This window comes from Mercurialis annua, linkage group LG2, assembly GCF_937616625.2.
Source record: "Mercurialis annua linkage group LG2, ddMerAnnu1.2, whole genome shotgun sequence".
NCBI lineage: Eukaryota > Viridiplantae > Streptophyta > Magnoliopsida > Malpighiales > Euphorbiaceae > Mercurialis > Mercurialis annua.
The window spans coordinates 15,774,907-15,790,980 of NC_065571.1; the positions used below are offsets into that span (position 1 = coordinate 15,774,907).

A 16,074-nucleotide genomic window follows, 5' to 3' on the forward strand; every position below is an offset into this window, starting at 1 on the left:
CATCGATCACAGGCTGTGCGGTTGCACAGCCTCCTGCTGCGTCCGCACGGGCGCATAGCAAATTGTTGTTGTGCGCCCGCACAGCAATGTTGTGCGCCCGCACAGCACGCTGGGCGTGCAGCAGCCCTGGGAATCTCGATTCTATAATACCCCGTGTTTTCAAACTTAATTTGTCAGTTTGGTTATCGTTATAAATTGGTTGTTTTCTTGCATTCGTTATTATTTTGCATTTCAACATTTTTCTTGTTATGTTTCGAACTTGATTTTGAATGGTTATATGTTAGAAGTAACACTTGTGATACCTTGGTAGTGTCTTTTTGAGTGTCTTATATGTATCCCATGATCTCGTATGTGTTTGATGTTGATTCAATTTATTTTCGGGTATCTATCAAAACAGTATTCACATGTTTTCCAGAACTGCCCTGTTTTAGTAAAACGTTGATATCTCCCAATTGAAATGTTGGATCAGGCCCATTTTTGAATATGTTGTTCACAAGAGTATTTTCTAGCATGAGTACAATTTTCACGTTGTTTGGATGCTTCTAACTCTCAAAATGATAACTAAATCGTGGTTTTTATCAAAACCCATGTAAAGCCCGCATAAGTCTATAAGTAGACGCATATTTTCATGTGAGCAGCCCCCTTTTCTTTTCCACAAACCCTAAAACGAATATCTTCATATAAAAAACACATTTCCTTTGTTCTAACAAGCCCGGATGCGATTCATTACGCTAAGAACTTGATTTTTCATCATACTCGCAAGATCTACGCGATTTCTACGTTGTGTTCTTCGCTGGTGGCTTGTGGATCCAATTGATTTCGGTCCAGCCCTTTGAACCTTGGGTTAATACATCAATTATAATCTTGTTCATCATTCTTAGGTAATGTGTTTACTCCTAATTGATTTATGGATTCGTTGTTGTGTGATTTTGCCTATAAATGCATAATATAGGATTTTGATGGATTGAATCGTTGTTATTGATATGCTATGTTTAAGCTACTGATCTTATATGATTAAATGATGGGTTATACATATATGATCTGATGTTATAAGTTTTGGAAAGTGTTTGGCATGATTCAATAACGAATTGGTGTAATTAAACAATGAATAGGCGATTTCTAGACTTGTGCGTATTGGATTCGTTTAATGAATTACTTAAATGGTTGAATCCAAATTGATTGATAATTAAGTGTTCTTATATCAATAGCTACTGATATAAAAAGTTTTTATTTGTAAATGAGAATTGAAATTGGTTTGTGTTGTAAAATCTCAGCGATTTGCGAAATTGACAATTCTATGAAAGTTAAACGCTACGATTGCAAAATGGTTTTCAAATGCTATATCTACTGATCTAATATTTTCTATATGATATTTTGATGTTTTCAAATCATTAGTAACATATTTTGGTTCATCAATTGTTGGTTTTGAATCGTTTGGCTAGTTTAGGCAATTTTCGGCAAAATTGCCAAATTTGATTATTTGAGTGCTTTGGCTTAATTTTGATTTTGATCAAATTTTTAATGGCTGGAAATACATTTTTATAAACTATTTTGGACATTTATAAAATGATAGTTTACCTTGGGTCGTTTTAAAAATCAGTGGTTGTTACGGTATATAAGTTATAGTGAATTTTACAAAGGTGATATGACTATCTAAGTTAATATTTTAGATTTGAGTTTAAATCTTTAACAGGTGTTTAAATCCTATTAATTGTATTTAAAGTGGCATTTTTAAGTGATTTATACCTTGGGTAAAACTTGCCAAGTGTTGGCAAGCTATATGATTTATTGCTTTTACGGTTGGCATTGTTAAGCTATGGATTGAGTTCTTATTTTCAAATGACTTTGGTTTTATTTAAGGATTGGTTTTAAACTCTGGTTTTCACTTTGGCTTATGGTTGGGTCGTGTTAGACTTGTGTCGCCCGACATGTTGTGTTGAGCTATACTGCAGTTAAGGCTAACACACTACTCTGGGAAACTCTTTGGTTTAAAAGAACTATTTAAGTTATGAAAAGGACTTCGGTTTTGTTTTTATGGATACGAACTCATCTAAGCTAATTTGCCTAAATTGTTTAAAGTGAATGATATGAATTCTTTGGTTTGTTTGGTACATAGATGTTTACCTTACTTGGGTTATACTTTGGTTGTGTTCAAGATGTTAGTCCTATGTGGTGTCTAGTATTCTTAGAGTTAGGGGTTGTATGGATTTTAACTTATACATTGTTTTAGACCCGTCGACTGCTCGTGCTTCGGAGTCTACGCAGGGTTAGCTGTTTGCCAAGATTTCACGTGGATAAGCAAGCAGTGAGTTTGTAGTGCTATTTACCGCTTTATTAAGTACTGCATCTTATTTTAGTATTATAAATGTCTTTGAACTGTTTTAAGCGATTATGGATCTGTATTGAAACGAGCTACTCGATAGGCTTGTATCGAGACTGTGTGCACCGGTAAGTACTCTGGGATCGGCAGACTAAAGTCTTGCTTACGCTGGTGTATGACGAGGATATGTTCCCGTCCACTCTGGGTTTATCAGTATGCTATGTCATACTTACGCTGGGATCATTTCAATAATGTTTTCCATAATTATATTATATCAGTATAAAAGGTTTTGATTTAAGGGTTTTAAACTTAATAAATGTAAATAGTATTGCGAACTCATCTCAGTACATCTGACCCCGTTGTTTTCCCAAATTTTCCAGGTTTATGATTTGAAAGCTGGTCCACTCCGATTCTTGATTCTTGGAGGTTTTTATGTCAATAAAACTAGTCTGTTGTTTTAAACTCTTAGACCGCAGTAGAACTAGTATAGTGTTTGATTATTATACTTTGGTTTGTCGTAGTGGTATGACTTTTATATTATTATACTTTGGCATGTTACATTGGATTATTATATTTGAGGCATTGATTCACAGTTTCGGATTATTATCGAGTTATGATATTAGAACTGTTGTATAAACTGTTAGACTTAGGTTGGAGTCTCGGTTGCCGCCGAGCAGTGGTTTTCTTGCAGGTTTATTTGTATATAAGGTTATCTGCGAGGCTTGCTATGGGTTTTGGTACGACCATACCCTAGCGCCGGTCGCGATCCATGAAATTGGGTCGTGACAGATTCCCTGGCTGTTCTTGTAGTAACCCATAAATTTTTATGATATTAGATCGTGCCACGTTTCCTAATTTACAAAAATTAGGTCAAGTAGGTCGGAAATGGAATTTGAATTGAGAATTATAGTCGGAATAAGTTTATTAAGTTGATCGCGGAATGATATTTTATTTGGTAATTATTATTCGTTAGAGTGGATATTAGCGGGACTAAGAAAAGGCTAAGAAAATTAAAATTAAATAAAATGTAGGTCCCGAGCTAACAATTTTTATGCCGTTGTCCGTAAAATTATTTTAAGAAATTATCGGTAAAGTTTCGTGTAATTACGAGACTGTTTTAAAATTGCACTCAAACGTTATTTAAGAAATTGAGTTAAAGTACGAGATTGAACTGCTTGAACCAAGTGGTACTTTAACCAATATATAATCATCTTCGTCAACTTCATTTTGAAGTTACAGAACCCAAAACCTTAACTTTTCATCGTTAAACTTTGGCAACATATAGGTTTTTCGTTTCTCGTCCGAATTTGACGGTTTTTGTTGCAAAATGATCCTAAATCAAAGGGCTATCAAGGTGAGCCAATTGTTTTAAGGTTTGTTTAGTTTAATTTGATGGGATTTTGATATAAACATTAGGTTGCGGCGAAACCGTACCGTTATCGCGTATTCGATTCATTTTAAGTGTTTTTATTAGGTTTTTGATTGTTTGAAGTGTTGTTTGGTTGATGAGTATGTGAAAGGAGGTCGGAAACACGTCGGGAACACTTCGATATCGTGATTAGAGTCGGAAACCACGTCCTCACGACGTGAGGGGACCTCTCACGGCGTGAGGAAGGCTTGGCAAGGCATGACAAGCCTGTTTCAAAGCGGGAATAGCGTCTCGAGACCCGACGCGAAGTGTCTCAACTTGATTTTGACCTACGGACTCCGGAAACGGGAAATTTGGACTTAGAACATGAAATTTATAATTAGGGTTTTGATATACGGAGTTAGACTTATAGGTTTAGGGTTTAAGTCGTAAACCTAAAGCAGTATAGAGTTAGTATCGAAGATCGATAAATAAAGATAGAACGAAATGAGACTAAAAGCGATTAGGACTCGACGCATTACGTATAAGTTAGGGAAGCGATGTGACGATATTGCACCTAAACTATTACGGTGCTAAAACAGAGAGGATTTTACGTACCGAATTCAGTTTTGAAACTTTGGGATCGAAGAGGATTGACTTAACTACTGCCACAAACTAACGGAACTCGATTCCATGCTAAAACGAAGAAGAGCAGATCAAAATACAAAAGCAATACTAATGAATACATAAGCAGAAATGAACGATGAACTCTTACCGATTTGCAGCAAAACGAGAGGGTTAAGATGTATGATTTTCAGAGATTTCGATGAAGGATGTGGCGGCTAGGGTTTGCTGGATGAGAGTGTAAAGAATTGGGGTTAAAAACGGTTTTAAATACTAAAGAAAAAATAAAAAAGGAAATCATCACAGCATAAAATACGAGCTGCTGTTTTCATATTTGCTTAAAGGGAGACATGTCCATTGCATGGCTGAATTAAAACAATTTCATGGGCCAACACTTGCATGGACTTACTCTTGCATGGGCTAACACTTGCATGGACTTAATATGAACTTAAGTAATTTATGGGCCAAACCGACTCAACCCAAATTGAACGCGAAACGAACCACGACCGAAACAACGAACGACTCAATAATTACCGAAAGCTCAATGGAAAAAGCCAGAACAAATACGGGATATTCCATTCTCCCTTACTTATTTAAAATTCATCCTTGAATTTAACACGATAACACAGATAGCTCAAGTAAACGAATAACACACATACGAATCATAAAAATTATATAAGGCAATCTATCATACCTCTAGAAAAAAGAAAAGGATAGTGATTCCTCATCTCAGATTCGGCCTCCCAAGTGCACTCTTCAAAAGAATGGTTCCGCCAAAGGACTTTGACCATCAGAATCTCCTTATTTCGCAACTTACGCACCTACGTATCAACAATCTCAACAGGCTGCTCCTCGTAAGACAACTCATGGTCAATCTCGACACTCTGCGGTACAATCACGTGAGAAGGATCGGAAATACACTTCCGCAACATGGAAATGTAAAACACTGGGTGAACCAACGACATATCTGGCGGCAAAGCCAACTTATAATCCACCGCTCCAATACGCTCGATGATCTCATACGGACCCACATATCTTGGTTCTAACTTCCCCTTAACACCAAAATGAACCGCGCCTTTCATGGGCGAAACCCGAAGGAACACAAAGTCACCAACCTCAAACTCAATGTCCTTACGCTTAGGATCAGCGTAACTCTTATGCCGACTAAAAGCAGTCTTCAACCTCCGTTTGATCAACGGTACCTTCTCCGTGGTAATCTGAATAATCTCAGCACCAGACAACTTACGTTCGCCAACCTCCTCCCAACAGATTGGAGATCGACACTTGAGACCATACAAAGCCTCGTAAGGTGTCATCTTAATACTCGCATGATAATTGTTATTGTAGAAAAAATCAATCAACAACAAATGAGTATCCCAGCTATCCTGAAAGTTCAGAACACACATACTGAGCATATCCTCCGACGTCTGAAATCCAACCAAGAACCCAAAGATTCATGCAATGCCTTCCAAAACCGAGAAGTGAAAACTGAACCTCTGTATGAAACAATTGAAACTGGTACACCATGCAAACTGACAAGCATGTCGATGTACAACTGAGCCAATCTCAAAGCAGAATACGAAACCTTGATCGGAAGGAAATGAGCCGACTTAGTCGTACGGTCGACTATCACCAATCGAATCGTACCCCTACCGAGTACGTGGTAAACCAACTACAAAATCCATAGCGATCCGCTCCCACTTCCACTGAGGAATAAGTAGTGGTTATAAATAGCCAAATGGTCTCATATGTTCCAACTTAACCTTCTGACAAGTCAAAGACTTAGACACAAACTCCGCAACATCTTTTTTCATTCCGCTCCACCAATAAGTACCCTTGAGATCATGGTACATCTTAGTAGAACTCGGATGAACACTATAACCAGACTTGTGTGCTTCCTCCAGAATCTAGTCCCTCAAACCATATGAATCTAGAACACACAATCTCGAACCATGCCTCAGAACTCCATCCACAGACACCAACTCAGAATTACCATCCTGCTAAACCTCATCCATGATCCGTTTCAATTGTGGATCCTCAGCTTATAAAGCTTTGATCCTATCAATCAAAACAGGTTGCACTTGCAACTGTGCCAATAAACTGCCTCTTGGAGAAACCCGAAAACGGAATCCTAAAGAAAATAAACTATGCAACTCGCGAACCATGGGTCTACGCCCAACCTCAGAAATATGAGCTAAACTGCCCAAAGACTTGCGACTCAGAGCATCGGCTACCACGTTAGCCTTGCCTAGATGATACTGAATGGTACAATCATAGTCCTTTAGTAACTCTAACCATCTTCGATGTCTCAGATTCAACTCATGCTGATCAAAGATGTACTTCAGACTCTTATGGTCAGTAAATACCTCACAAGTCGCACCATACAAATAATGCCTCCAAATTTTCAAAGCAAAAACCACAACCGCCAACTCCAGATCATGAGTAGGATAATTCACCTCATCTTTCTTCAGCTGACGAGAAGCATAGGCAATCATCCGACCATGTTGCATCAAAATGCAACCCACACCAATCTGTGAAGCATCACAATGCATGGTAAAGCCCTCAATGCCGGAAAAGCTAAAACAGGAGTTGTAGTCAAAATCTTCTTGAGCTTCATAAAGCTCGCCTCACACTTATTTGACCACTCAAACCTAACACCCTTCTACGTCAGCTTCATCAATGGTGCAGATATCCGAGAAAAATCCTGCACAAAACGACGGTAGTAGCCAGCCAACCTGAGAAAACTCATGATCTTAGTAACTGATCTAGGCCTCTGCCAATCCATAACTGCCTGAATCTTCTTCGGATCAATCTTGATCCCATCCTTCGACACCATGTGCCCTGAGAAGGTAACTTGATCCAACCAGAACTCCCACTTTGATAACTTAGTATACAACTGATGCTCACGCAAAGTCTGTATTATAGTCCTAAGTGGAAAGCATGCTCCTCCTCACTCCGAGAATAAATCAGAATGTCATCAATGAAGATGATAACAAACTGATCCAAACACGGCATGAAAACCTAGTTCATCATGTCCATAAATGTTGATGGTGCATTAGTCAGCCCAAAAGACATAACCAGAAACTCAAAGTGCCCATAACGCGTACGAAAAGCAGTCTTAGGCACATCGACATCCCGAATCTGAAGCTAATGATACCCAGACCTCAAATCAATCTTAGAGAAACATTTTTCACCTTGCAACTGATCAAACAAGTCATCAATGTGAGGAAGAGGATATTTGTTCTTGACTTGACCTTGTTCAACTGTCTGTAATCAATATACAGCCGAAAGGAACCATCCTTCTTCTTAAAAAAACAAAAAAGGAGCACCCCATGGAGAAATACTCGGCCTGATAAAACCACTATCCAAAAACTCTTACAATTGTTCCTTCAACTCTTTCAGCTCAGCAGGAACCATTCGATACGGCGGTATCGAAATAGGAGTCGTACCAGGAACAACATCGATACAGAACTCGATATCACGATCATGTGGTAATCCAGGTAACTCCTCTGTAAACACATCAGTGAACTCATTCATTATCGAAACACTATGCACATCACTATTGTCTGCCTTAACATCATGAACCACAGCTAAGAAACTCTAGCAACCCTTGCCTAACATCCTCTTTGCCTTGAAGGGGGGAATCAGATTCTTAGGCGCCTCTGCCTTCTCCCCTTGGAAAGAAAAAGGCAAGTCACCCTGAATCTGAAACACAAACAACTTCTCTCGGTAGATGATCAAAGCATAATGGCATGAAAGCCAGTCCATCTCCAAAATCACATCAAAAGAAAGCACGTCAAGCAAAATCAAATCAGCAGGAAACTCTCTACTATGGATAATCACAGAGCATGATGGATAGACAACATCCACCACTACACCATCAGACATGGGTGTAGATACAGACAACGGCTCAAATAAACGAGAGGGTGTCACACCCAACTTCTCAACAAAACAAGCAGACACAAAAGAATGGGTTGCACCCGCATCAAACAACACTAAAGCATCGGCAGAAGATATCAGAATAATACCTTGCACCGCGGCATTGGATGTACGAGCATCCTGAGGAGTCAAAGCAAAAACTCTAGCTTGACCCTGACCCTGCTCTTGCAAAGACTAACCAGTACCATAACTGCTAGTACCTCGACCACCATTACCACGGCCACCAAAATCTCGTCCTCCTAAACCACGGCCTCGCTAGCCACCAAAAGAAGTGGTGGGTTGAAAATACCCCACCGAATGAGAAAATACAGGTCTTTGCTGCTGATGAAATGGTTGCGCCACACTCGCAGTAGACATCTGCTGCCCCAAAATCGGGCATTGCTTGGAGAAATGACCCTGCTGGCCACAAGAGAAACAACCGCCCAGAGCAAACTGGCATTGCCAAAAGTGTCTGTGCCTGCATTTTTGACAAAAAGGAACGCTAGAGCCTACGCTATTATCGCGTCCGGCACCATGACTGTTTCCACTACTCCCAAAACTGTAAGAATACGGCCGATACCCTTTTCTATCATTGCTCTTCTTACTCTTGAACTGGGAAGGTCTCGAATAATAGCTGCCGCTACCACTCTATTGCCCGACACTAGGAGTGACACTAGTTCCCTTCTTGTTCTGAGAAGGATTAGACATAACTCCAAACTGTAGCAAGAAACTCTCCAATCGGCGTGCATTATCCACCACGCTGGTGAAATCCCTGTGAGTCTCAGTCACCAAACTCACAAACTGAGGACCTAAGCCCTTCACATACCTATCATTCACCCTCATCTGATCTATCAGTAAATCTGGGGCAAACGACTCATCCTAACGTACTCTGTCGTGTACTCCTGTACCGACCTGTTGCCTCTAGCAAGAGTAAGCAACATATCCCTGTGACCTTCTGTCACTAAAAATGGCAAGAAAAACTCTCTGAACTGTGCCACAAAGTCTGCTCATGTTGTTGTAACCATCACAGGATGAATAACCCTGCGAAACTAGTCTTTGGCAGGATCCTTCAAAGACATCTCAACTAGTACGATCATCTGTCTCTCTAAAGCATGTAAGCGTCGAGCATTCTGTTCAACTTCATCTAAAAAATCCAAGGCATCTCTGGTGCCATCAAACTCGGTTGGCTTTAGTTTCATATATGCCAAAACCAAATCCATGTCAGTGGATCCCATGCCACCAACTGCAACACCATCAGCCTATGGTATCTACTTCTGTACCAACTGACCCAATATCACATACTGATTTTGCATGGCGACTTGACCCGCCTGGAGTTGCACCTGACTATTCTGAAGAGCTGCAATTCTAGCCAAAAACATAGTCATATCAAAAGTGTCTAACGGTAGTTGCGGTACACCTAGTGCCTAAGCACCTGCACCACCGTGACCTCGCCCTCTACCGCGACCTCTACCAGCCTGGCCTCTGCCAACTTGAACCCCAGGTTCATTCTGGTCAACCTCAATAGACATAGCATCATCAGCATCAGCATTCGGCTGAGCTGCAGCACGAGCACGGGTATTCATTCCTAAGAATGAAATGAAACAACTCAAAACAAGGCAAACAACAATAACAATATCATTGAGTCAAAAACATAACAACCAATGAACACCTTAGTGATAAAATCAAAATCATATAAAATCATGTAAGCAATATCATAAAGACCGACTCACATCCTAAAGGTGAAGGTGGAAAATTTTTAAAACGAAAAGATGACGTTAAAAAGACAAGACACGGATCCTAATTCCGCAGTAGTCCCCAAGACACAACAACAACTTAACATGCCATAAAACAGTAAACACATAACATGTAAAAAGGCCATGGTTTGAAACCAAAGCACTGATACCAACTTTGTCATGATCCAAAATCGGAGATCGTGACTGGTGCTAGGGTATGGGTATGGTCGTACCAAAACCCGTAGCTAGTTGCGCGGAATCAAACATCACAATTAAACCTGTATAGAACTTGCTCGGGGGCAACCGAGACTCCAACCTAAATCTAGCAATTTATATAAACAACATATAAAATCAAATGCTCGGTTCAAACCCAAAACTCCAAAAAAATGCCAATAATATAAATAATACAGAACCCAAAGTATAACATGCCAATGTAAAATAATAGTCAACCAGACCAACTGGCGAAACAATAGAGTAAAACAATAACAATATCGCTAGCACTATTGCAGTCTAAGAGTTTAAATAAAGTTTAACTTTTTTATTCAAATAAAAATAAACCTCCGAGAAATCAAGAAAAAGGAGGTCCACAACTCGCTTAAAACTGTAAACCTGAAAAATGGTTAGACAACGGGGGTCGGTTTTATTAAGATGAGTTCATACTACAGTGTACATTTATGTAATAACCCGGAAATTTAAGAGTTAAAATATAGCCACGTGTCTAATATTTTATTAGACGGGAGTAGGTAAATTAAATTTAAAGATAAATTTAATTTACAAGTGTCCCTAAATTTTTAATATGGCTATAGGATTGCAAATTTAAATTTTTAGAATTTAAATTTGAATAGTTATATAGTTAACGGAGAGAATATGGATTTATAAATTGCGTGCAGAATAATTCATAAGTCCCTAACGAATATTTTTGGTACTAATATTCGCGAAATATTTTAAAAAGGTTATCGTGAAAATTTGATAAAATTTGGAAGCAGAAATTTTATCAAGCACAGTCAATGCGGGCTTAATAAATTAAAAATGATTTATTAAGAATAAAATATAAGTCGGATGGGAATAAAAATAATATTTTTATTCTTGTTATATTTTATTTGATTTTTGGTAAAATTTTCACGAAATTTGGAAGTCGTTTCCGTTTAGGCTACGAACGACTAGTTTAGAAGTTGGTTTAAAGTGCATGATTGAGCTAGTACTAAAGTGCACTTTAACCAATACTATATATATATACCTAATTGTTATCAAAAAGAAGGCCACAACTTCATTTCTTCATCTGAAGAAATAAAAGTGAGCTGCTTCCTTTGAAACACAGTGCGACGATTAGGGTTCCGCGCCGCTTCGTCCGTTTCTCGATTCTAACTCAATTTCTTCAACGATTACTCACGTAATCGAGTCCGACCAGCTAGCGAGCAGTCTGACCACAACCACAGGATTAAGTTCCAGACCTAGCGGTGTTTGTGAGTTCATTTGTTTACTTTTGAATATTAGTATTCAATTGTTTTTAAATCCATAAATCGCACTAAGTATGAAACTTAGCCAAGGAAGATCCACTGAAACGAGTTATCTATTGGGCAACAATAGGACTGTGTGATCACCGGTGTTAATGAACTAGATGAGAGGTAAATATTATAAGCATACATATTGAGATTAGGTTTTAAGCCAGATGCTTGCTAAGCGGCTTAAACCTAATGGGTAGTCCTGAGGTGGCAGTGATTTAAGTTCCGGCCCAGCAACCCTATACAGAGTCAAGATGGCTGTGATACATATGTATACAGCTCATCCTGTATTAAACAAGAGTTGAGCATATGCATTATATATATGATAGCACTATAACGTAATCAGGACTAGGGTTTCATTTGGATCGAGGACTGGTAATATTTTTATATACCGATATTTCGTCTATACGCGATTTTGGTATTTAACTGTAAACCTATCTACTCACTCAGAAATATTTATATTTCTGACCCCGTTGTTGTTTATCATTTTTCAGGTACCTAGCTACCGGGTCTGGTCGAGCTTCCACCCTTTTCCATCAGGGAAGCTTATTCTGTTGTTATGTAAATAACACTTTAAACTCTTAGATGCTGCAATAGTGTATATATGTTTGATATGCCTGTGGCCACGTCATGGTTCCTCTGTCTATATACTCTGATAGGAACCTGACTTTGTCTAGCTCTAATAAGTGGCTACTCAATAGGCATATGGTGTTTTATGGTGTCCCCTACGGGTGGGCCAAGCTTCGTGTCTTTGGTCTGCAAAGACATTATGTGTAGTTTAGCCGGCCTTACGTTTGTGTGCCTGCTGTGCATGTTTTTAATATGTTTGATATAATGCTTTGAAAAGAAAAGTGTTCGATATATTTTATTAAACATATTGTTCGGGTGAGCGGTTTGAAACAGGGCTGCCTGCGAGGCAAGGCACGTGAGCTAAGTCCCTGTACCACCGCACCGGTTTTCAGAAATGCGCGTGGGTTAGAATAACTAGGGTTTTTCAACCAGCATTTCTGAAAAAGCGATATCGCCTATATGAATATTTTCAGAATGTGTTTTCCACGTTAAACGGAAAAATGTTTTAACGGTGTTTTCTGAAAACGGGTCGTACGCGAGATACGATCTAGATTTGTATTTAGGAGGCGAAAAATTTATAGAGGTTTTAGGCTTGCTACGGGTTTCGGAACAACCATTCCCATTCCCTAGCGCCGGTCTCGGCTCGAGTTTCGAGGCGGAAATCGGGTCGTGACAATTGTGGTATCAGAGCAATGTTTAAGACTTGAATGTCTGAAGTATTGTTGCTGATATTTGTTAAGTAGAGGTACTAGAAGTCATAAGAATTTCTAGTGAACTATTGCAGCAACATAGGATTCGAGTCATGTCTTGATCAGTTGTCAGTTATTGAATACATTCAGCTATAGATAGCAACTATACATGTGTGTAGTATGTATTGATATTTTGATCAGGAACACATGAGTTGTTCTTGTGTTCGAGACACGTTACAACTGATGGAACATGGGAAGTGTTCCTAAGTTGGAAACACGTTACAATCATGGAGTGAAAGGGTCAGAACAGATGACCAGTATTCAAGGAGAATGGTTCTGTTTGAACACAGGACAAAGCGAAGATTTCCTTTGAATTTTTGTTCGAGAAAATAGTTAGATTTTCTCTGAATTGTGTTTGATTGTTATGTGTTTTACTTATATAGGTTTAATAGTTAATACCTGTTATATGAAAATGTGATTTTTCTATAACTATTACATACGGTACTTATGCTGAAAATTTCATGTGTTTCAGTATGTCTGGGCCTAGTAGAGCTCATACGCATGTGGGGTCTGATCCACATAATGTACCAGGTTTGCCTGTTATACCTGATACATCTGTTCCCATAGAGGCTGTTGAGTCAACATCAGCATGTGACATGGACATATGGGAGGATACTATTGGAGTAGAGGAATTAGAGAGAATGTTGAATGAAGACATAAACAGTACTGGAAATAGCCATAGCTCTGTGTCTGAATCGACTGCTACATCAGCTTATCTGGGATTTAAGGTAAAAGAGTTCTTAGCTGAGGTGGACCATCTAAGGAGGGTTCAACAGCAAATAAGACACTCGCCAAATCAGTCGTGGGAATACGTGAGCGAGTGGGAGGTACAAGAGAACCAAAGTTTGGATAGGCTGAGGGATTATATGGATAAGTATACTAGGGAAGATTTGAATGTGGAGGCATATACTGTTGAGTTTATGCGTTTATGTGAAGAAGTACCTGAGTTAGTTCGTGATGGTGAGGAAGTTGCAAGTAGGTACGTCAAAGGTTTAGGGCCTGAGTTCGAGGAACTCGTGGCGGTAAAGTCTGATTTTGTAGCATATCTGGCTGGGCGTGCGAAGCAGATAGAGAGTAAGTTGAGGAGGAATGATATACCCCTCCAGCCGTACTATTACACCAAACCTGAAGAACCTACTGCTACATTTCCTAGGGTAGGAAATTCTGGACCCGCGAGGCACTACAACCCCTATTTTGTTCCGCGAGGGGGAAAGGATAAAGGAAAACTGAAATTCCGCGGAGGGCGAGGTAAAGGCCCGATGATTCGTGAGGCGTTTCCGTCTTCGCGATCATCGTCAGGTAATGTTTAGTTATGTGTTTAATATTTAAGTTAGTCTGTTTATGTGTTTCCAATATTCACGTTAGAATTGGAAAACATAAACTATAGATATAAATCATAACCTTAAATAAAAAGAAATACACATATAAGTAAACATTAAAAGGTAAATAATATATGAGAATTGATAAGTTATGGATGTTAGAAACGTGCATCCTTAAAAATAGAAATCAATAATTATTGATAAACAACCAAATGATGTGAAGCAATAATAATCCTAATGTGAGGACAAATTATTAGGATTAAGAAACTTGAAATGTTACGGAGAAGTAGTTTGAAAGAAGCTTACAAAGTGAGTATTACAGTTTTGTTTTAAAAGAATGTATTATTGTGCTCAGATGCATCATGAATGCATATTGCATCAATCACTATAGAAAAAGGAATACTTGAATTCCATATACTTATACAAAATGATTTTTGATAGGACATGCATCATGTATATTAGTATATCAAAGAGAAAGAGGATTGTATAGCAACTCTTTGGGGATGAGAGATGTCATCACCCTGAGCCACAATTGTACAAAAATTTTAAAATGTGAATTGTTAGATTCACAATTTTAAAGAGATAAATTTAAAGAAAATCCAGCTGGTACACACATATACTTGTATATGTGAGTGAATATGTGTAAATGCACATATGTTTGAAATGATTGATTTGAGAAACCATTTGTTTATAAAACAAAATTTTGTGAAATAAATTGTTGAGAAACAATTTATTTATAAAACAAACTGTATTTGTTTTAAAATATAATCGTATTTGAACGAAAACTCTGTAATAAAGTCAAGGTAGGATACAAGATAGCAAAAATAAGATGCTATGATTTTTATTGTTCATAATAAAAAAAATAAAGATCTGGATTCTAATGTTTAATTCCGAAACATCAGAAATTACTAAGGATTGAGAAGAGTAGGAAGTGGGAATTTACATTCTTGCTCTGAGATAGACTAAGAGGTAAGTCTAGTGGTGGACTTTTATGATAAATAAAAGTTCGAGAGTAGATAATAGAAGATAATTGCGATTAAGATAAGAGAGAGTAGAATCTAATTAAACACAACTCGGTTAGTTTGACTTCAAGTAACTGTCGGTGAACAAAGTCATACGTATGTGTTTAATTAAAATGGATCTGAGATTGGTCTTACAGATAGAGCAGATGTCAGTAATGGACATATCTCTTGAATCCAAACGAGTGGTTAGATGAACCAAAACTCATAAGTCTGAGAGGAGTAAACCTCAGCACTTAACCAATAAACAACGAAACAACTAAAAGAAAGATGATGAAAAGGAAAATAATTTTCAGAACCAAGTAGTTACACTACTAGTTCTGATCTGAATAAAGAGAGTCGTTGATTATGTTAACGACTGGCAGACTTTGTAAAGTCGTGTCAAATGAAGTATTCATTGATAAATAATTATTAATTATTTAATGAATAAACAATATACTTAAATAGTATAATAAACCTTGGATTAACATAAATGGAAATGTTATCAAGGTGAGAAAGAGATAAAAATAGTGAACTGAAGGATTAAGTTTCAGATGTTATCTGAAAACTAACAAAGTGTAGTAAAAACCCCAGTAACTAGTAATCGAACCGTTAGATCGGTTTGATATTGGGATATGATGATCCCAGGACGGTTATCTAAGCTTTAACCGTTGCGATCGTCGAACGGAGCGTTACAAGATGCTTAAAGAGGAAGGTGATGCTGTGAAACTTGCGTGAATTTTGGCAGTGAGCCAAAAGCGCAAGCGATCACGATAATAAGTGTAAACTTTAATTAACTTGGAATTATCAACATAAGCTCCATATATGTATAAAAATAAATTTAAAAACTGTATTGAGACAGAAATTTCAAAAGATAGAAATTCCGAGAACCGAGCCTTATGACTGTAAAGTCGAGGCTGACTGGTAACGGAATATACATGTAACGTACATGTATTTTGAATGTCGGGCCAGAAATGCATAATGCATGGCCGA

General features: G+C 38.2%; 1 long non-coding RNA gene across 1 annotated transcript; it reads left to right on the forward strand.

Moving 5' to 3' along the window:
• Positions 1-694: 694 nt before the first annotated feature.
• LOC126667014 (uncharacterized) lies at positions 695-2,803 on the forward strand. The gene is made up of 3 exons (XR_007638041.2): positions 695-881; positions 2,231-2,305; positions 2,701-2,803. It is a non-coding gene; the product is annotated as an uncharacterized LOC126667014 (long non-coding RNA).
• The last annotated feature ends 13,271 nt before the right edge of the window (positions 2,804-16,074 follow it).